Source organism: Nelumbo nucifera, chromosome 6 (assembly GCF_055504915.1).
Source record: "Nelumbo nucifera cultivar China Antique chromosome 6, China Antique-T2T, whole genome shotgun sequence".
NCBI classification, from domain to species: Eukaryota; Viridiplantae; Streptophyta; class Magnoliopsida; order Proteales; family Nelumbonaceae; genus Nelumbo; species Nelumbo nucifera.
The window spans coordinates 26,744,469-26,768,353 of NC_142654.1; the positions used below are offsets into that span (position 1 = coordinate 26,744,469).

The 23,885-nt window shown below is 43.3% G+C and overlaps 1 non-coding gene across 1 annotated transcript; it reads left to right on the plus strand.

Moving 5' to 3' along the window:
- Window positions 1–1,436: 1,436 nt before the first annotated feature.
- On the plus strand, window positions 1,437–1,509 carry TRNAE-CUC (transfer RNA glutamic acid (anticodon CUC)). Its single transcript has one exon. It is a non-coding gene; the product is annotated as a tRNA-Glu (tRNA).
- Window positions 1,510–23,885: the final 22,376 nt, after the last annotated feature.

The following is a 23,885-nucleotide window of genomic DNA, read 5'->3' on the forward strand; positions in this document are numbered from 1 at the left end:
ATTTACTTACAAAAATCAAATTCTTTATAAGAGTAGGAACATGAAAGACACTCTTCAAAGCAAATTCATTGTTAAAACTCATTTTAACAAATGGACCAAATGGGAATAGATGATTGTTAAAACTTATTGTAACAGATTATGGGAATAGATCATTTTGATTCGGATCCCAATTCCGACTATAAACCAAATGATTCTTATTTGTCAAAAATTTAAAACTCATTTTAGCCAAGTACACTTTCATAAAAACACAATACCAAAAAATCACACTTTCTCTATTCTTTGAATGTTGAGGTTGAAGTCTAAGAGTATTACCAAAAAAAAAAGTCTAAGAGCAGCTATTTCATACAAGAAATGCTAGGTTAGATCTATCAGTTCACCCTCCCAAAAACAGGGGCTCAACATTGTCTAATGCCCCTTGTATATATGTGATCCCATGATGTGGTTGAAAAAACGAGTAATGTTTAATGGTGTCCCTTAATTCATATTTGTTGATACATTGCTGATTAATATATTAATTTATAAATTAGTAATAATTTAATAATTACTAATTATTAGTTATTTATTAGTTTTTTAAATATATTTATTATTTTAACCATTTTCTATTATTAATTGGTTATTCTATAATTATCAAATATTCTTCTCCTCATTGGCAAAATTGTTGACTATCATTTCATAGAATCCAACATTCATAGGTTACAGCAATATTCGCTATATTGAGATACAAAGAAAAAGAAAATTATAAGTTTTCACAATGCTTTTGTCAGAGGTGTTTTGCTTTCCAAACATCATTACAACCCAAACAGCACTTAACTGCCTTTCACAACACCTATTGCACACTGATTAATTGCATATCATAAATTGCAGCATATCTAATTAAGCTCCTCTTTTTATTGCATCTACCCACTTAATCCACAAGAGATGGAAATTCTACAGACCTCCATTAATGTACAAAAGCGATTAATCCCGACATCTTGGGTTCGGATGCATTTCTCGTTCGTTTTTTTTTCCTGGAAGTTGATGCATTTACTCAAATAAATGATTTATTCAGACTTGAATAAAATCGTAATTTTAGACTGAACCTTAACTAATCTGACTAAAATGAGAAGAATTATGGAATCCAACCCAACTCGTCCCATATAGAGTGCTCAACCAAACCTATATATCCAAAGATTTCCATACCATAATGTCAACGAATCGGATTCAATACGTCTCAATCTCAATCAAAACCCAATCCAAAATTCCGATTAAACCCAAGTTCAGTGTGGTCTACCACTTAGCCCAACCTACTGGCATCCTTGTTCTCTGGTGGCATTTTAGATCTTTATTAGTGCTTTTGAGCCCCTTTCCACAAAGTTCGAAGTGGTCAGTAAAGTGGTGCGTGTATTTCTTAGTTCAAACTGTTCTAGATTAAATACTAGGAGGCGTGTTGGTGTCGTTCCGTTGTAGTCTAGTTGGTTAGGATACTCGGCTCTCACCCGACAGACCCGGGTTCGAGTCCCGGCAACGGAATAATCATGTTTTTCCCATTAAAAAACAGGAATTTGCCTAACAAGTGAGAACTACAATTGAAAACATCTATGGTTCTTCCATGCGTATTTTTCGAACTATATTGATATTATTATTATTATTATTAAAATTTCTGTGCTTTAAAATACAGCATTAACATATTGGAATCGGAGTTGGACGACCGTGAGCAGTGAACAGTGGTCAGTGGTTGACTTCACTTGAGAATGTTCTCAACAGTTGGCGCCAAGGCGTTGAGAGTGAGGTCGGAAACTCTGTGGATACTGCTGCTTATTTTTTCCATCCGTGCCATCGAAGGCTTACAATTAAGCACGTACTTGCCGTGTTTTCCGATACTTATTCTCTGGTTCAGATCTGGACCTGTGAGATTGACATCTTCTATCTGCCACAGAGACTGTCGAAGCTCGTCCACAGCCATAGCCCATTGACATCACCTCTGCACAGGTCACAAATGCTTCTCTGGAGGTATTGGCTTCCGCTTTTGACAGATTGAAGACCGTGTTTAGAGCCCTTCAGGCTTACAGAGAGAGCTCCTTCAACCAAACGTATGGGGCTGGTTCTAGCGTAGGGGGAGAGAGACTGGAAATACAACTGTGGATACTCAGTCGCGTTACATGAAGTCGGTGTTGTACTGTTGATCATCTTCTCATGAGCCATGATGAGGATAATCATCCAGTCTTGCTCCGGAGCATCAACTGGTATTGACATTGGATGAGAAGAGATCGAGTTAGAAGGAGCAGGAGGCCCGAGGAGACTACAGAACAACCTTCCATCTCAACTCTCAAGGTCCAAGGAGATCTAGCATATTGAAGGCTAGCTAATACTAAAACGATTTTAGTGTTTTGAGAACGATTGGTGAGGTGAGAGAATACGTACCAGTTAGTAATAGGGTAGTCCTTGCTCACCATTTACCAATTTATAGGGTTTATTTTTGAACTCTGATTCTCTAGCTAGCTTTATTTCCATCGCAAATACGCCCATGCCCATACTAGTGTTATAATTGCCCATCCCTCTTTCACCAAGCCTCCCTTCCATCAATAACCTTTTCAATTTATTTTATAATATCCCCTTGTATTTCCTCTTCCTCCTAAAGCTGTCAGTGAATCGGGTCACCTACAGAACCAAACCGAGCAAACCAATTATGCCGATTCTGATTCCGTAGTTTTTTATCCTGATTGATAATTGGATTGGGACCGGCCCTTACTTTTATTATATAATTAATATTATATATAATGGCCTCCTGGTTCTGTTATATTTTATTTCTAAAAAGGTTTATTTTGCGTCTGCTTGGCATTGATGCCGTTGCTCCAGAAAATGGCGACATATCAGCGTCATGTCGGAAAAATTGTGCTCCAGGAAACACATGTTTGTTCTGAATCATTTTTTCATAAAAAAACGGTGCTCTAAGCCATGCCTTTGAAATCATGAAGACATGGCTTGGAGCAATACCAAATTTGGTGTTTCCTGGAGTTTCAGCTCGTTGCTGCCAACAGGGACATGAGGTGGCACTAGATAATAGGTACCAATGTTGAAAACGTTTTCTGGAGCAATGGTACCAAACAGAAAATGTTGTTGTTGCTCCAGGAAACGTCATACCTGGCTGCAACGTTTCCAAACAAAAAAAGACACCATTTTATCAGAACACGGTACTTCCAACCCACACATCAGAAAATGGTGTTGTATCTGCAGATGCCAAGCAAATACTTTATGAACAGCAATAATTGATCATGCATTTTCGTTAAAAACACTTGTTTTACATAGTTAATGATATATGGTTTTAAGGTATTTGACTGCTACGCGAAAAAAAAAAAAACCAGTTTGGGACTGGTTTACCTTGTCTGGAACTGGACCCGAGCCATTGACATCTCTCTCATTGCACTTCAAGGCTATGTTTGGTTTGAAGGAAAAGGTAGAGATTCCCAGTCCTTCCCTTCCTTTCCCTACATTTTCCTTCAAACCAAACATAGCCTAAAGTTTAGTGATGGGTTGTTTGAAAAGGCTGAGTCAGATTTAGTTAAATTGGTTCAATTATTTTGAACCGCTCTAGATAAGGGGGTGCTCTATAGTGTGGATGAGAAATTAATAGGTGTGAACTTTTTCACACTATTATGGTAGAGACCAATCCACGCCACACTACAATCTACATAGGGGTGAACATGGGTCAATTTGGTTCAATTCTATGGCAAAACCTAGAACCTACCCTATAGGGGTCAGTTCTAAGTTTTTGGAACCAAAACCTATGTTGCGAAAGTCAATTTCAGGGCTGGTTTTGGCCTTGGTGGTTTCGTGGTTGGTCCAGGATCTACCCATGGAACCTATTCTTTGTTTACTCTCCCCTTGAAAAAAAATATATATGTTTTCTAAAAACTTGATTATCAATAAATATGATATATATTTAAAACTTATATTATCTTTATTGATTAAATTGAATAAATTAATATGTAGACTATCACTATATGGTTCAAAAATTATAATTTAAATTTTGTAAATATTACCTTTTACATTACTTATTATACACATTCAAATATTAACATAGAAACTAATGATGTGTGATCTAGCAACTCTCTATTGGAAGATGATTTGGATGCCGAGTTGGCTAATTTGCTAGGTCGACCTGCAAAGAGACAATATTAAAGTGCTCGGGCTGCCTTACCCAGGGTGGGCACTTCGATGCTTAAGTTATCGAATTAAAGATTTTGGAGAGAGATAGAGAGCGAGATAGCTAGAGCATTTGAGAGCCGAATCATTCGCATACCTTCTCTAAGGGAGGGGATGCCTTTATATAAGCGTATCAAGAGCTTCCTATAACACACCCGAGATTTCTGGGAAACCATGCCCACCAATTTTGGAGGAGATCTCTCAGTCGAATACATGATCCATACAGAGGGATAAGGTTTGTTTAATCAACTCTGATGCGGATAGACGAGTCTAACGGTCGAGCGTCGTGATCTCGGAGAAGTCGGAGACAATAACTCACTCAAGGGGGAAATCTGGCAGGTTGCTAGTTGAACTAAGGTTAGGTCAACAGAAGCAGGTCTTCTCTCATGCTGACCTGATGTCTTGATGGGACCGAGGTAGTTTGGTAGATGCAGGTCTTATCACTCACTGACCTGAGGCCCCACCTAGCTGTTCGTAGTTCAGTCTACCAAGGTGGCCCAAAGGTTACTAATGCAATTATAAAGTGTCTGAGGTGATATGCTTATGTGGTGCCAAGGTGTCACCCAAATGTTCTGAGATGCCACGTGTCATGAAGTCATTGGATGACCAAATTAGCCCTCATCAAAAACAAATGAACAAATCACTTAAAGTAACTTAATGGCCAAGTGAGAGCATGGTCTTTGTAACCATGAGTGCTTGGGTTCAAATCTTCACATCCCCAAAAGTATTTTGGGGTTTATTTCATGGTAGATTCTACCAAGGCTAGTACATTGGGTCGGTTCAAGTAGGATAAACCCCTAACCCTAGAACCAGCCTAGGAGGGGGTTAGTTTCAAGAATTTGGAACCAGACCCTACCCTAAAACAGATCGGATAGGGTCGATTCAAGGCCAATCCAAGGTTGGTTCCAGATTTCTTACCCATTTCCTCACCTCTAAATCCATTACAATCCTTCAAAATTCAAATGAATAACAACCAATTTGGGCTCTCCACATATTCACTTATAAGGTGTTGGTATACGCCCACCTTAGAAAGATAAAAGCTAGCCCCTAGCATTCAAACCTTCCAAAATATATGGACAAGCATGTCATTTGCATCCACCAAATTAAGGGCTTGTTTTGTTTGTGGCTGCATTTGGGTTTTAGTTGGTTCTAGAATGAAAAGCAAGTGGGATTGCATTCCATTAATTTTCATGGAATCAAGAATTGATACATGGTACAAGAACGAGCAGAAATCTCCCCTTTAGACATGCCAATTTCAAAACAGATGATTTTTGGATGTAAGCATGACATGGTTGTCACATGGCTGTTTTGCATACCAATAAGGTAGCGTTTAGTTTCATTTAGGAGTGGTCACAAGCCGAACTTTTCACGAGTTATTCGAGTTCGGTTCTTGAAAAGCTCAGCTCAGCTCGGTTTAAATCGAGCTTCAAGACAAGCTTGAGCCTAATATATAGGCTAGTTTGCTAATTGAGCTGAGCTCGACTCGTGAGGCTCGCAAGCTTAATCGAGCCTAGTATAATAAATAAATAACTTTTTATTATATGCATACAAACATACATGCATATACATATACATATACATATGTATAATAAATAATTTTTATTATATATAATATTTTTGTTTTTTATGTATAATAGTAAATAATTTTTATAATTCTTATTTTTGTATGTAAAATAAAAACATTTTAATATGTTTATTTTTTATTTTTTATATGTATGATAATAAATGACTTCTATAATTCTTAATTTTTTATATATAAAATAAAAAATATTTTTATATGTATAATTTTTATTTTTTAGAAAAAAAACTTGTCTTGGAGTTAAGCTCAAGCCGAACCGAACTCAAACTTTTGAGATTTGAACAAAGCCAAACTCAAGCTCAAGTCAGCTCGAGCCTAATACAATTTCAGCGAGCCAAGCTCAAATAGCCAAATATCCGGCTCAGCTTGACTCGAATCCACCTCTACATGAACCATCCTCGTCCACAATATAATATAGATAGGGACGATCCATAGAGCATTTTCTCATCTTTGTCATTATCTCGGGGTTGGGACCGGTTCATGTTGTGGACAAAATGGATAAATGATTCGGTGCAACACACCTGCCTCAAAACTCTTTTTTTAACTATTTGAAACCCATTATTAAATTGAATATTATAATATTTTTAATAATTTTAAAAAATATTATTTATAAGTATAATTAATGATTTAATTTGGTTAATTTCTCAATATTTCATGACGAGCACTTCATGGTTGGATTTGTTAACGTTCTAATGGTAGTATAGTTCTTTCTACAGTTATTTCTCATGTTCTTTTATTTCTCATGTAAATATGGCAATGACCATTTTAAAAAGGGCATTTTTGTCACATTCAAGTGTTGGCAACTTTCCCCCTAGGTGGGAAAGTTATTTATCCACCTAGGTGATACCCAGGAAAATAAATTTTCCCTAGCCCTCACACAAATCTAAAAAAAGAACATGGGATCCTTGGTCAATGGAAACCAAAACCCATTGACCAACTTTCCCCCTCCCAAAATTCAAAAAAAGAACACCCCCTAAAAGTTTCTTTAAAGCAGTTCAAATAAAGCAACACAACCAAAGCTTAAGCCTTTCCAAGCAAGAGCTCAAAAGTAAAAATTTTTAAATATTTTCAGAAGCTGTTTATTGAAGCATTCCCACCAATTTTAAAATGTACCAAAAGCCTTTTTTTAGGTATATTTATTAGCTTCAAATGTTATCCTTGGATGTAAAATCATGACAAAGAACACTAGATAGAAAATGTAAAAAAATACAATAAAAAACAAGGTTTATGTGGTTTGTCATTTCAATTATGGCCCAGGAGAGAAGAGATAAGTCTCTTCTTCACTAAGGATTGGAGGTCAATACATGATTGCATATGTTATATATGTCATCAAAAGCAACCGTAAGCTGTTCTCTCTTTTTTCTTTCAAACCCAAAGAATATTACTTGTCAAAATCCAAAACATTTTAGCCAAGTACCACCTTCATAAAACACACACTAAGAAATCACACATTCTCTTAATTTTCTTTAAATGTTGAATTTCAAGTCTAACAGCAGCTACTTTTTCTCTTTTTTATTTATTTATTGACAAAGGCTAAGAGCAACTACTTCATAAAAGAAAATGCTAGGTTAGACCCATCAGTTCACCCTCCCAAAACCAGGGATCAATATTGGCTAATGCCCCTTGTATATATGTGACCCCCTTATTAGGGGTGTCAATTAGACTGGATTTGGTTAATCTGATTCAGTCTAATGTGAGTCCGATATTACAAATGCACCAGGTCCAAATCAATCCAATGAATATTTGGGACCATTTTGGACCATTCCAATTCAATGTTTGGATAATATGTTCAAATTTGTTTTAATTTAGATTAATTCTAACCTAAAATGGTCCATTCACTCCTATATTCCTATCTTCTATCAATGGACCAGATAATGGCTCAATCCAACCCAATCCAATATAAATTCATTATGGATGGACTAGGTCCAATCCAATAAATACTTTGGGCCATTAAGTATGGACTGGTCCAATTCAATATGTCTTGTTGGTCCGTCAAATCCATCCAAATTAATTTTTATTTGCACAAGTCTAATCCAAAATCGGTCCTTTGACACCCCTACCCCTGATGTGGTCGAAAGAATGAGTGATGTTTATGGTGTCCCACTATCCCTTTATATTTTACTAGTAAACATGTACATGCATTTGCACATGAAAGTATCTCTAAGTCAAAAGTATTTACAATTCAAAGAGAGTTTTTGAATAGTTATAAGTGGGCAGTTTCTTAACTGTTATAAGTGGATAGTTTTTGAATAGTTATTATAAGTGGGCAGTTTCTTAACTGTTATAAGTGGGTAGATTTTGGAGTGAGAGTTAAGAACATATATGCCCTTTTTTTATGCCCGTATGTTGCTTAGATAAGAAGTAAAATGTCTAATGAAAAGTCTAAAAAATACGGCAATTTGCTCTTTTATTAGTAGTATAGATTTGTTTTAGGGTCTGGAGCTGCTAAATTTTGTGGTGTACAAGCAATCAGAATTGATGAGGGCGGATTTGGCCCTCCAATGACATTGTGACACATAGCATCTCGGAACAATTAGGTGACACCCGGAACCACTTAGGCAACAACTTAGCCAAGATGATGGTGTCCCGAACTGGCGACCTGGCACAAGCGCTGACCTGGTGACCTGGCATAGGCGACGAACTAGCAACCTAGCATTGGCGCCAACTTGGCGACCTGGCACAGGCACCGACTTGGCGGCCTGGCACAGGCGCCAACCAGGCGACCTGGCACAGGCGCCGAACTGGCAACCTGGCACATGCGCTGAACTGGCGACCTCGACCACAATTCAGGTCGGCTAGAAGCACCTCGTCTAGGGCCGGCCTGCAGCACCTCATCACTAGCCGAAGTGACCTCGACGCAAGGAGCGACCTCCCTTGAGGGCATGCCAGCCTGATTGAGGTCCAGGTGGCGACCTGCGAGACGTGCTCGCCGAAAAATTCGGCATTCATATCCCAGCACTCCCATGATCCTTGGAAGTTGGCCCACGTACCGAACATTCCAGAGGGTGGTCAACGTGCATGGCGGTTGCCTCCGAGAATCTCGAACCAGTTAGACGACCTTGCGGAAATCTCGGATGCGGTGCGTGAAGCCCACGCCAAACAATGCCTATATAAAGGCACCAACCCCAATGGCATAGGGGGCAAGTAAGCATATTCTAGCTCTCATACTTTATGATTTTTAGTTCGCAGTCTACTATGAGAGTACTTACTTAAGCATCGGAGCGACATCGTCAGGTTAGCCACCTCGGGTGCTCTGACATTGATTCCTTGCAGGTCTCTAAAGAATTACAACGCTCAACAATCAATGCAGCTCAGCACCTTATCTGCAGCTCTACCGAGTCAGCTTGACACCTAGCTTGCCCCCGGCTCGGCCTAGTCAGATCGGCGCCTAATATGCAACTCAGCCCTCTGGTCAGCTCGGCACCTAGCCCACTCCCAGCTCGGCCTGGTCAGCTTGGTATCTAGGTCCTCACCCAGCAAAATTCTCCACTTCGACCTCTGAATCATCGGCCATTAGGAAGCAGACTGAATAACGAGGTACTTAGCGCAAAAAATTGATACATCAAGAATGATGAGTAAGCTAGGCCTAGTTCGGTTATGCTAATAGCTTAATTCATAATTGTTGATATACATTACTGATTAATATATTAATTTATAAATTAGTAATAATTTAATAATTACTAGTTATTTTTTATTTATTAATTTTTTAATATGTTTCTTATTTTTAACCATTTTCTATATTTTGTTAATATCAAATGTTCTACTACTCATTGACAAACTTTTTTAACTGTCATTTCACAGAACCCAACATTCATACGTTGGAACAACATTCACTATATTTAAATATCAGAAAAAAAATAAAAAATTATGAATTTCAACAGTGCTTTTGTTTTTTTGCTTTTCAAACATCACTACAACCAAATTGCACTTAACTTTGCACACAAGTTTTATAGATATCTAAGGCTCCTCTTTCCATTGCATCTACCCACTTAATCCACAATAGATGGAAATTCTACAGACCTCCATTAATCTACAAAAGCGATTAATCCTGACATCCAAGGATGTCAACAAATCTGGTTTGGATGGAATTTCAGATCGAGGCCTACCCATCCTAACTAAAATGAGAAGAAAAATAGAATCCAACACGTCCCATACGGAGTACTGCTCAACCAAACCTAGCTATATAGTCATTTCCATCGTGGTTATCCACGATATATTGCGTTTCAAAACATACTATAGTCATTTCCATCGTTCGGTTCAGTATGGTGTGGACCGAACCACAATATCTCGTGGAACACTCCACACTATATCGCAAAATCTCTTCCACGGGTAAGAACGTGGAATCCACACAACGGTAAAAAATTCTAAAGCCATTGATTCCCTACTTCGCATCATTATTCCATCCTAATAAATATTGTAGCTCTTTTTTGAAGAAACCATTGTAGCTCTTGTTCTCCCATTGAACATTTGTTCATCAACTATTTGAATAGATATTCATCTAGATTTTTTTATCACAGATGTTTATTTGGGATTGAACCACTGTTATCTTGTCAATATAGAAAAAATAAAAAAGATAAAAAGCGGTCAAAACGGTTGAATGGTTTGAACGGTTCAAACACCTGGGTCAATGGTTTGTTGACCAAATTAACATTTTTTGGCCAAAATTCGGTTTTGGCAAAAAACAGAACCGGTCACCTTACTGATTCCTAGTTTTTTCAGTCTGACCGTTTGAACCAAACTGTCGACCCGTTCTAACAGAAAAAATAAAAAACGGTCAAAACCATTGAACGGTTCGAGCAAGGTTCAAAGTGTCGACACGTATCGGCCCATCACGGATGATACATATCATTCCAGGACCTCTCCGATATGCCCCTACAGTGGGTGTATTGGGGGTCTGATTGGTTCAGGGGGGTGGAGGAGCCCTAAACCGGCCCCCTGAACCGGTTTAAAAAAAATAAAAAAAAAAGTAAAAAAAAGGTATCGATTCACCTGATACGCTGGTAGAACCTTGACGGTTCAACCTCCCGAGTCAATGGTTTGCTGACCAAATCAACATTTTATGGCCAAAATCTGATTTTGGTGAAAAACGGAACTGGTCACTTGACCAGTTCCCGGATTTTCTGGTCTAACCGTTCAAACCGAATGGCCAGCCTGTTTTGACAAAAAAATAAAAACAAAAAACGGTTAAAACCATTGAACAGTTCAAATGGTTCAACTGCTCGAGCCAGCAGTTTGTTGACCAAATCAACGTTTTAACCGTTGACCTGACTGGTTTCTAGTTTTTCCAGTCCGACCATCTGATCTGATCTGATCTGGTTTTGAAAACCATGGAAAAAGTAATAACATTCAATTGGATAAATGTATATTTTATTATTTATTATTTTACATAAATAAATAGTAGTAGTGTCAAATTGTCAATAACTTCATAAAACAATATTAGTAATATTTTTATTAATTAATAAGTTTTGAATATTACTAATCATGGTTAATTATTAGTAATTAGTAACAATATTATTAATTATTATCAAATATTATAAATATTATTATTAATAATGTTAATTATTGTTAACATTATTTGATTAATCATTTTATTAATATTAATATTTATTATTACTATTTTTAGTTAATATTGATATCATTACTTGTTATTAAATATTATTAATATTATTTTTTTAATTATTAATTTTTTTGTAATTTATTAAAAATTTTCTATTATATATATTTCTAAAAAATAAAATATTATGTTTTAATGATTAACGGCATAGATAATCTCACATTTGTAGTTGAGATATATGGAGTCAAACACAAGATGTGGACAGAAATATGCCACACCTTGTAGAACACCCATTAAGGTGTGATATGGATCAGTACACACATTTTTGTCCATGATGCAAAATGATGTTGCACGATTCAGGCACTCCTAGCTGGCGAAAACCTAGCTCCAATCTGGCGACGGACGATGCATGAGACGAAGAAGAAGGTGAAGAATTCCCGGGGAGCTCACCTGGCGGGAACACTCCGATGCTTAAGTTAGGGGCAGGAGTATTGATGGGGCTGTCCCAAAGTGCTACCACTTCGGGATACTTACCCGTAGATCGGGGTGTTCCCTTCTTAGGAAGGAAGAGTTCGGGGACCGCTGGGAAGAGCTCGGGAGTCCTCGCTTGGAGGGAGCTCGGGGCGCTCCTCCCTTAGGGAGAATTCGGGGTAAGCTAGATCCCTCTTCTCGGCGAGTTGCCACGCCCACCGAGTTGTATCACCGGGCTCCGGCAAGTTCATTACGCCGAGTTATGGCCAGGCTTTCACGCTGAGTTGTCACTTATGCCAGGTTGTACCCACGTGTCCCCAAGCTACGAGGTCAGGCCAAATCACCCTCCATCAATTGCCCCCCACTCCCCGTGCTGGGGGTTCTGACCCAGCGCGGGGAGTCCGCTGGGAAGAGCTGGGGGTTCTGAACCAGTTCATTGCTCGGCTCAATCAAGGGCAACCCAGGTCGCGTACAGTCTACATGCGGACGTAACACGATCTATGGACTCCGCGGGCGTCAAAAAACGCGCTAAACCGATTTCGCCTCGGGGGTCACGTGGCTATAAATAGCGAGGGTCCTGGTCATTTTTCCCTCACCATAAGTTCTCATCATTCGTCTTGAGCTCGGGTCAATTCTTTCCAGCTCGGTCGTTTTTCCTTGGTGAGTCTCCTTAGCTTTTCTTTCAGTTTCCTTTCCTTCCAATTCGTTTTCATTTTCTCCACTATGTCTAGTTTCGATAGCCAACTGAATGAGCTCGAGGTGGGTTCATCGGCTCAGGGTGACCCCATTGAAGTCCAGTCTCACGAGGCATGTAAGCCTCGTGTAATCTGGCGTCCACCTCTCACCGAGGTCGGATGCCAGATAGGTTTGGTCCCTCCACGATGACCCTGGAGAGGCTCCGATACCTCATCCGGCAATACAATCTACCTAGGGAGTATACTTACAGTCTTCCTGCCGGTAACTTCCCATGGGAGCACGGTCCTAACGAGATCATGATCTTTCGGGAGTAGCTTATAGTCGGGCTCTATCTTCCTTTCCACCCTCTTATCATAGAGGTCATGAACCACTTAAACGTCACAATAGACCAACTTCACCCAAACTCCGTTCGCAACATGATCGAGACCATATCCCATTGCTTCGAGTACGTCCTTCCTTTGAACTTAGATATTTTTTGCTCGATCCTCTCAATAAAGAAAAGCGCTTCAAGCGTTCTCCCCGAGCACAGGTGGGCCTACTACCTGTCCCCTCGCCCGGGTTTCAAGTAACTGCAAGTCCCGGCCAGGAAGTAGGACTACTTTGTAATCCAAAACACCGCGGGGTGGCCCTTCCCCACTCATTGAAGGGCGGCTATTCAAGACCCCAGCGTTATCCTGGACAAGAAGACAAGGGAGATGCTCCAATCATGGGCTGAGCTCGGGTTTAATTACAAGGATTATATCGCCGAAAGCAAGCTCATACAGGCCGGCTTAAGCCCGGGTAGGTCGTCTTACCTAGAGTTAAAACAATTTCCTTTTGTGGTTTGTACCTTTGAGTTACTGACGCCGAGCTTTATTGCAGGACCCAAGGAAGAAGAGAAGCTCAAGGGAGAGAGGCTCTTCATCCATATGAAGGGGAGGAAGAAGAGAGCTACCAAGAGAGCCCGTGTCGAGTCCCCGCAGGCCCCACTTCCGAGCCCGAGCTTCTGCAGGCTCCTACTTCTGAGCCTAAGCTCCCTGACGTTCCTTCAATCATCGACTTGGAGGAGATCTTACCGCCTCGGGAGCCCGAGACATCGGCAGAGCCTGCTCCAAAGGCAGCTGCGGAGCCCGAGGTCACCACCGAGGCCGCTGATGCAGTGGCTGAAGCTTCTGCTGAGCCCATTCGCACAGCCAAGACGGCCATTTCCAGCTCGAAGAGTCAAGAGGGAACCCAGAGCATCCTGATTCCTCAATACAGCCTTCGAAAGAGCAAGGGGCTGTCTATGCCGAAGAGGTCTCTGTTTGGACCGACCTCACTCCTACTCAACTCGGAGCCCGGGCTGCGACCCACACAATGGTGGTAAGTTATGAAGACTTTCTCCCCCTATCTCCCTACTCTCTCTCTCTCTCTCTCTCTTTTTTTACATCTCTTCGGTGCTAACCAATCCTCTTTGGTTAGGTGAACTCCACTGTGCACGCCTTGACCCTTCAGTCCGAGAGGCACCTGAAGTGGGCTCTAGCTGCCGAAAACTCGGCTCGCACAGCCCACACCGATCTGAGGACAGCTCGCGACCAAATCTATCGACTGGAGAGTGATGCTTCAGCTCAGAAGAATGTCATCGAGGCGATGATGGCGGAGAAGGAGGAGCTGGCAAACGAGAGGGATGAGCTAAAGAGCGAGGTGAACACCCTCAAGGCAGGCAAAGGGGCTTTAGAGCTAGAGGTGAAAGGCCTCAAGGAAGATAAGGGAGTCCAAGAGCACGAGGTGGAGTTCCTCAAGGCTGACATCGAGGAGAAGACCGAGATCTTCACCCAGGCCATAGAGGAGGCCATGGTCAAGGCCGTCATAGACTATGTCAAGTCGGACCGGTTTGACACCGTGCTGGGGGAGGCCTATCGTAAGGGCTTCAAACTCAGCAGGTGGTTGATAAGGCACACATACCCCAAGCTTGACACAAGTGCCATCACCACTTCACAGATCACGAGTGGCATAGCCCGACAAGCTACAGAGGATCCAGATTCCGAAGAAGAGGGTGGCGATGATGAGGTGGATGTCACCGACTTGCCCGAAGCTCCTGAGGAGGTCCCGATCAGAAATGATGAGCCAAAATAGTTATCCTTGTACTATGAGCCTACGAGCTCAATTTTAGTTTCTTCTTTTTCTTCTTTTCTTTTTTATCGAGCTCATTGTATAGAACTCTCCATTAATGGAATTTGTTTTTTTGCCAAGTATTGTTACTTGCCGAAATGATTGCTTTATCCGAGCTATCATAGTTAAACGCACGAAGTAGGGTTTCTCAACTGTCGCCTCCCCGAACTGTCTCCCAATACCTTGTAGGGGTGGTTTTTATAATGTACACCGAGGTGAGCGACATAGTAAGGCATATGCCCGAACTGTCTTCCAGTACTTGACTTGTTGGCTGTCCCAAGCAGGTCGAACCCGTAGTATGCCAAGGTGGGCTAAGTGCCGTAGGGTCCATACCCGAGCTGCTTGCGTCCTTGGCATACTATGCACTGCAGTGCCGAAACCCTTGGTTAGCTCGGCATTTTAGCCCTTTGGCTTGGGCGAGTGACTTTAGCTACTCTCTCCTAGAGTCTGCCCATGCCGAAGAGGCGACTGGGTCTTATAGTGCCGAGTAGCTCAGCATTTTGGCCCTTAGGCTCTAGGAGCGATTTGTAGTTCACTCAGCTCGGCGATCATGGGTAATATTTCCTTAAGTTGACAATGTTTCATGCCCAAGGTACATGTTTCCCTTCTAGGGTTTCGAGCTCGTACATACCTTCCCCGAGCACCTGCTTTACGCGATAGGGTCCTTCCCAATTAGGGCCAAACTTACCAACACCAGGCTTAGGCACCATAACTTTACGAAGAACCAGGTCTCCGACGCGGAAGTTCCGCTTTTTGACCTTTACGTTATAGTACCGAGCTACTCTTTGCTGGTGGCCGCGGTCCTAATATATGCGAGGTCCCGTACCTCATCAAGTAGGTCGAGATTGGTGCGTAGCTCGTCTTCATTTTCCTTGTCATCATATGCTTCTAGTCGAAGCGTGGGAACCTCGATCTCGGCTAGGATGACTGCTTCAGTGCCGTAAGTGAGATTGAAGGGAGTCTCACCTGTTGCGGTGTTTACTGTGGTCCAATAAGCCCAGAATACGTTGGGCAACTCATCTGCCCATAGTCCCTTAGCTCGGTCTAGGCATGCCTTTACTCCATGGAGGATAGCTCTGTTCGTGACTTTCGCTTGACCGTTTGCTTGAGGGTGTGCCACCGAGGTGAAGTTCTATTGAATTCCCATGTCTTGGCACCAGTTCTAGAATTTGATGTTCTCGAACTGCTTACCGTTGTCAGAGATCAGTACCCAAGGTAGTACGAAATGACACACTATGCTCTTCTAAAAGAAGTTATGCACATTCCGAGTTGTGATTGTTGTGAGGGGTTCAGCCTCAACCCACTTAGTGAAATAATCGACTGCTACCACTAGGAATCTTCTTTGCCCTGTTGCTGGTGGGAATGGCCCGAGTATGTCAATCCCCCTCTGTGCGAATGGCCACGGGCTAGTAAATTACTTTAGGTCGGCAGTAGGCTGGTGGTGGATGTTGGCATGCTTCTAACACTTGCCGCATCTATTAATGAGCTCGGTTGTGTCTGCCATCATCGTTGGCCAGTAGTACCCTTGTCGCAGAGCTTTCTGGGCGAGGGCCCTGCCCCCCAAGTGTCCGCCGCACAAGCCCTCATGAGTATCACGGAGGATGAGCTCAACCTCAGAGGGTCACAAGCAGCGCAGATAGGGGAGCGTGTAGGACCTTCGGTACAACTGTTTGTCTATCATGACGTATTTGGCTGTCTAACGCTCTACCCTTCTAGAGGAATTACAATCTGCAGGGAGGGTTCCATGTAGCAGGAAGCTCGCGAGTAGATCGATCCAGCTCGGCTCTGCTTGAACGACAGGAGCAACCTCCTCTGCCCCCTCGGAGAATGCTAGGCCGAGGTAAGTTCTCTATATACACGGTTCTCATGGTGTTACCACTAGTGCTGGCTAACCGGGAAAGGGCATCGGCCTCAACGTTCTCCGATCTCGGGATCTGCTGGATAAAGTGTGACTGGAAGTTGAGTAGAACCCCTCTTACTTTGGCTAAGTAAGCTATCATGGTTGGGTCGCGAGCTTCGTACTCACCCGTAACCTAGTTGACCATGAGCTAAGAATCACTGTAGACGATAATGTGCTTGGCTTTCACTTTGTTTGCTATATCCAGCCCGGCTAGTAACGTCGCGTACTCTGCTTCGTTGTTGGATGCTGCGAACTAGAAGAGTAGCGCATACTCCAGTTTCACACCGCTTAGCCCGTACAGAACGATCCCAGTTCTCCTGCCCTGCTAGTTTGACGAGCCATCTACGTGAAGGATCCAGGGCTCCTCATCCTAGTTCGCGCTTGGTTTAACTAGGAGAGATTCCCGCGCTGGTTGTTACTTCACAGTGCTCGAGCTCAACCGGCCTGGGAACCTCGGGCTCGCCCGAGCTGGGGGCCTCGTGTTCGACCGACCTGGGGACTTCGAAGTTAAAGGTGCATTTTGCGACAAAATATACTAAGGCTTGGGCCTTGATTATAGTTCACGGTTTGTACTGGAGCTCGTACTCGCTAAGCTCGATGGCCCACTTCGTCAACCTTCCAGAGACCTCGGGCTTGAGCAGGACTTGCCTTAGAGGTTTGTTGGTAAGGATGATGATGGTGTGAGCTTGGAAATACGGACGAAGCTTCGAAGCTGCAATGACTAGGGCATATGCTAGCTTTTCTATCTCTGGGTACCTCATCTCTGCTCCCTACAACACTTTACTAACATAGTAGACAGGTCGTTGGACCTGATCTACTTCTCTTGTTAGTACCGAGCTGACCACCTCGTCACTTGCCGAGAGGTACAGCTCTAAAGCATCACCCTCTTCGGGTCGGGTTAAGACTGGGATGCTGGTGAGGTACTTTTTGAGCTCATCGAATGCAAGCTGCCACTCTTCGGTCCATCCGAAGCCTTTGCTTTTTCTTGCCTTAAAGAAAGGTAGGCAACGGTCTGCCGACTTGGACATGAAACGACTCAAAGCAGCTAAACGGCCGTTCAACTTCTGAACCTCCTTCAATTTCCGGGGTGGTCTCATTTCTAGGATAGCATTAATTTTGTCCGGGTTAGCCTCAATGTCGCACCAGTTGACGATGTACCCTAGGAATTTACCCGAGGTGACACCGAAGACACACTTATTCGGATTCAATTTCATATTAAACTTCCGCAGAATTTCAAAAACTGAATGCAAATCTTGTATTAAATCATGTGAAATTTGGGTTTTGACGACCATGTCATCTACATATCATTCTATCTTCCTGCCAATTAATGGCTCAAATAATTTATTTACAAGTCCCTGAAAGGTTGCCCCTGCATTTTTCAACCCAAAGGGCATGACCTTGTAACAGTACAGGCCTAGCTCGGTTATGAAGGCAGTCTTTTCTTCGTTAGCTGGGTCCATCCTGATCTGGTTGTAGCCCGAATAGGCATCTAAGAAACTCAGCAACTCATGCCCTGAGGTCACGTCCACCAGACAGTCGATCTTGGGTAGTGGGAAGCAGTCCTTCGAGCAAGCTCGGTTTAGGTCGGTAAAATCGACGCACATGCGCCACTTACCGTTAGCCTTTTTTACCAGAACGGGGTTTGGCTACCCAACTCAGTTAGTGGACTTCCCTGATAAAGTCGGCTGCGAGGAGCTTCCCGACCTCCTGTTGGGGTCTATGCTGGGCATCTCTCCCGCGGACCAAGCAAAAACATCTAAATTTTTAAGTAAGAAACTTACCAGTTGGGATCACAGAGGCTCCTCAATAGAAGCGCCGATCTGAAGTGCCTGAGCTGAGTCTTCTGTCGATGCTGGGATGGAGACAGTCTCTTCTGTGGGTGTAGCTCACTCCTCATACTGCTCCGCAGGTCGCTCCAGCTCGAGGTCGTCGGCCACCTTGGCTTTCCCTTTGAGGGCGACAACTTAACACTTGTGACACCCCGCGCTATCCCGATTCCGAAGTCTATGGGGAACTTCATTGCCAAATAGTAAGTGGAGACCACAACACGTAGGGCATGGGTGATCGTCCGACCTACTATGGCATTGTACGGGGAGGGGGTTGCGACCACTAAGAAGTCGTGGTTGAGCCTCACTATGCTAGGCCAGGTGCCGACTTCCACAGGTACTGTAATCCTTCCTAGGGGCCTGACTTCCTCTCCGCTAAAGCCTACCAAGGGAGTATGCGCGGGCTTCAAGTCGCTTTCTTGGAGTTGGAGCTGGTCGAATGCTGCTTTGAAAAGGATATCCGGCGAGCTGTCTGAGTCGACGAGGACACGGCTGACTTCAAAATCATTAATCTTTATCTTTATGACGAGCGCGTCATCATGGGGGTAGTGGACCCCGTGCACGTTGTCCTCTGTGAAGAAGATCGGGTCTTCCGTCCTTGGCCGCTTCGGGGGATTCTGCTCTTCTCTAGCGGCCTCGCGAGCCGATGTCCGAGCTGCAGCCAAAGTGCAGCCCGCGACAATCGAACCTCCGACGATCACGTGGATAGTCCCCTGAATTGGTCTCTCTTCCGAGGGCTGCCTCAGCGGTTGCTCTGCCTGCCTGCTGGGTTCGGGAGCATCTCTACTCTGCTCCCCCTGCCAACCTGCTTTATTATTATTATTATTCTATACAAAATTCCTCAAGTATCTGCGACGAATGAGCTCCTCTATCTCGTCGCAGAGGTTTTTACAGTTTTCGGTACTATGACCGTGGTCTTTATGGAAATTACAATACAAATTTTTATTCCTTATATTAGGGTCTGCCTTCAACCGAGGTGGCCACTTCACATACAGGGCGTCCTTGATGGCCATAAGGATCTCGGCCCGCTTTGCGTTCAGGGGCGTGTAGTCCATCCTTTCTACTGCTGGAGCTCGGAAAGGTTGTCCTGCCCTTGCCCCCCGAGCTCGGTTCTTCTTCTTCTTACTATCGCCCTGAGTTGGGGGCTCTGTCTCCCTTTTTCTTTTCTCAAGGGCTTGTTCACCTTTCTGGTTGATCTCCTCCTCCGTCCCTATAAACTGATCTGTGAGCTTGAGGAACTCGGTCACAATCTTGGGTTGATTAACAACTACGTGCCACTTGAATTCTTTATGGGTGATGCCTCGCTTAGCCGCAGTGAGCCAAACTGCGGGGTCCAGATCGGGTATTTGCAAACAAGCGTCATTGAACCGCTTGATATAACTTCAGATGGACTCCCCTTCCTTCTGGACTATGCCAAAGAGGCTCTCTTGAGTTCTTGGGCATCTCTTGCTGGTAACAAAGTGGGAAACAAAGACTTGCACGAACTGCGCCCAGCTTCTTATCGATCCGGGCGCAAGGTTTCGGTACCATGTGTAGTCTACCCCTTTGATGGTGGTGGAGAAAGCCACACACATACAGGATTCACTGACCCTTGCCAGGTGCATCTGGGACTGGAAGGCATCCACGTGGTCGTTCGGGTCGAAGGATCCGTCATACTTATCCAGTGGGGGAAGCTTGAAGTCCTTCGGCATAGGAACAACAAGAAGTTCTGGCGACAGAGGAGAAGGAACTAAAAGAAGTGGAGTAACTTTTACTTCGCCCGAGCTTACCTCTTCCTTGCCACGGAGCTCGACAAGATCGTGAGTGGGAGCTCGGCGAGCTCGGCGGCGCCTCCGCTGCTTCCATGTTGGCCCGGCGTTGGTGCTGTTGGCTTCGGTATTACCGAGCTCGATGGGCCCAGGGAGGGGCTCGGACTGCTATTGGTAGTTGCGAACCGAGGGGCCTTGCCTCAAGTCTACGACCAACACCTCAAACTGGTTTTCAGCAAGTGGGAGTTCGAACTGCGAATGCAGAGGCGACGCAGGCCTAACTAGCTGAGAGTCTCCCGACCTGACTGCGGGCTGTGAGGCAGGGGTAGTTGGTCTCTCTTTCCCGCCGTGAGATGATGTTGAGGTCTCTCCACGGCGAGAAGGAAGTACATTCCGGCAGCGGGGCTTGGCTTGCTGCGTGGCGGATGCCGAAGAGAGAGCGGCTGCTGGGCCTGAGGCAGTGGAGGAAACTGCTGTTGATACTGATACTAGGAAACTTGGTGCAGCACTTGCTGTTGATAAAGTTGAAGTTATTGGAACTGTTGCATTTGAGATTGCATAGCTCGCATGCATTGCATAAGGTCCTCAAGCTGGCTTTGGCTAGCCACCGGAGGGATGATGGAGGGTTCAACGAAGGTTGTTCCGATCGTAGAGGGAAGTGGAACGTTCACTGGTGCCACTGTCTGAGGCACATTTAGACTGGGAACTCCGTCCACAGAGAGGGAGACAGTGAATTGTCCAATGTAGACAGTAGGAAGCTGGGGTTGTTCCTCAGAGGTGTTTCGGTTTGCACCTCGTCCGGCATTGCTAGAGGAAGCCATGGATGCTGAGTTTTGAGAGTTGTAGAGATTGGAGGAAGGCTTTTTGAAGCGGTTCCCACAAACTGCTTCAAATGATGTTGCGCGATCCAGGCACTCCTAGCTAGCAGAAACCTGACTCCTAGCTGGTGACGGACAGTGCCTGAGACGAAGCAGAAGGTGAAGAATTCCCGGGGAGCTCACCCGGCGGGAACACTTCGATGCTTAAGTTAGAACTCTGAGAGAACTGAAAAATACAAAGAGAGAGCTAAGAGTGAGATGGCGCAAGTTTAGTACCTTGGCTCCTCGAGGGTCGGGGTCTTTTTATATTGGGGATCACTCAAATCAGGCATAACCGCCTCTGCCACAGCCGTTACTACTAGAGCCGAGGTGGCGGATGCGGGCAGCCGTTGCAGGGTACGAACTTGTCAGGTGTGCCACATCTGGCAGAAGTGGCAGGCACCTTACAAGAGACGTGGGCGCAGCCTCCAAATTCGGTAGGTACTATTGTTAGGCAAATCTTTCCTACTGATTGCCGAGCTACTTTGCGCTGATCTGCCTTACGCTGGGGTGCTGGGGGTACGCCGAGGTGCTTATGCTTGAGGCGAGCCTTAGGTAAGTATGGGCAGGAGTGTTGATGGGGCTGTCCCGAAGTGCTTCCACTTCGGGATACTTACCCGTAGATCGGGGTGTTCCCTTCTCAGGAAGGAAGAGTTCGGGACCTGCAGGGAGGAGCTCGGGAGTCCTCGCATGGAGGGAGCTCGGGGCGCTCCTCCCTTAGGGAGAATTCGGGGTAAGCTGGATGCTTCTTCTCAGCGAGTTGCCACGCCCACCGAGTTGTATCGCCGAGCTCCGGCGAGTTCATTACGCCGATTTATGGCCAGACTGCCACGCTGAGTTGTCATTTGTGCTAGGTTGTACCCACATGTCCCCGTGCTACGAGGTTGGGTCAAATCACTCTCCATCACAGATCAACTATTCTGTTGGAGTGTGGTGTGAATGAAAACACACCACCCAATTTATCATCTACATTACAAAAACACTCCCTTAATTTCAATGCTACAATGTCAACGAATGGGATTCAACATGTGTTAATCTCAATCCAAACCCAATCTGAAACTTTGATTAAGCCCAAGCTCAATGTGGGTCTACCACTTATATGTGTTATTTTCAATCCAAATCCAATCCGAAACTCTGATTAAGTCCAATTTCCAAAAAGTTCGAAGTGGTCAGTAATTGATTTGCGGTGCATGGTGCACACTTATCCCACAATTTCTGCAAAATCTAAACCGCAAACGATTGGCTTCAGCTTTTCCTAATGGTTTTCACTTTTCAATTATATAGATCAAAGTATTCAACAATTCGAAGTTGCTAGTCAGAATGTTACAATGGGAGGGAAGGAAAGAGCCAATTGAAAATTCTGGAGGAAAGAAACATATTTTCAAACTTTACCACGATTATCCATCTCAAAATAGTATTTTTATGTATGGCATTGAATATTTGTTTTATGGAAGGAAAGAAAACAAACAGTTAATTCCCTTGTAGTCTAGTTGGTTAGGATACTCGGCTCTCACCCGAGAGACCCAGGTTCGAGTGGTAATAATGTTAATCATTTTTGTATTATTTTTTATTTTATTTAAAAATATAAAAAATATAAAAAATAAAAAAAAATAAAAAATAAAATAATTATAATTTACGATCCTATTACAAAAAGTTCAACCATATTTTTGAAAATATTAATATATCGATATATGTGTACATATATACATATTTAACATATATATATATATATATATATATATATATATATATATATATTAGTGAGGATTCCATGGGGCGGGGATGAGGGTCCCCGTGGGGCGGGGAGTGCTCTCCCCATCCCCGCTAACAGGAATGAAAATTCATCCCCATCCCCGCACCATTCGGGGCAGATCTCCACGAGGATCAAAAAAATGGGAAAAATTGTCATCCCTACAAGAAAGCCCATGAAATGTTTTCTTGGTTTTTGGCGACATTTCAAATATACTCACATTTTAAATATTTACTTCTAACTACTTGCACCCATAAGTTATTTGGCTTGGTAAGGATTTTTCACCCTAACTTAGCAATGCAGGCAGTATTTACCCAATGTAAATTTCTAATACCCCACCCACCATTGGATTCCATTTTGCATACCGTATTCCACTTGATTTTGCTTATCCATTTTCCTTCCGTTTTTTCATAGGAACTCTCTCTGTTTTTCTGTCAATATCCTCAACTACATTTTTTAGAATTCTAAAAGCTCTCATCACATACTGTGGCATCGTACCTATGGATGTGTTTAGAAGGGTAGCTCTGCCTGCAAGAGAAAAGGTGTTCATTTTCCAACCCAACCCAATCCCGTCCAATGTTGTAATGTCAAATGGATGCTTCTTATTATTATTTTTCTTTTGGCTAATAAAGCAAATTTTTATTATCTGCTCAAAGCTACAATCAGAATTCAAAGAAGAGAAAAGAAAAGATGATGGTGTATGGGGCTACCCCATTACCATGCCTACGAACATATTCAACAGAACAGTGGGAGAGTCTTTAAGAGTTCTCTTCAATCTTCTAAGATGGTGAAACACCTCCAGTACAGAATTAATAATCATTAATTTAAAAAAGAATGCCTAATGTATATATGTATGTATTTGAATGTGTATTACGATTGACAGTTTGACCAAAGCGACAACATAGTCCATGGTTGTTGGTCCCAAGGCCAATGATCAGATGGCAACAGGCCCTCAGCAGTAAGGGTGTCAATTGGACTGGATTTGGTCCAATCCGGTCCAGTCCAATGTGAGTCTATTACAATTGGACCTGGTCCAATCCAGTCCAATGATTATTTTGGACTGGTCTAGAGACTATCTAATTTGTTCAAGTTCTTATTAATTTAGATTGGTTTTTTAACTCAAACTTGGTCCATTGACACCTATGTTCTAATCTTCTATATGTTATATTGGCCCAATCCAATATAAATTCAT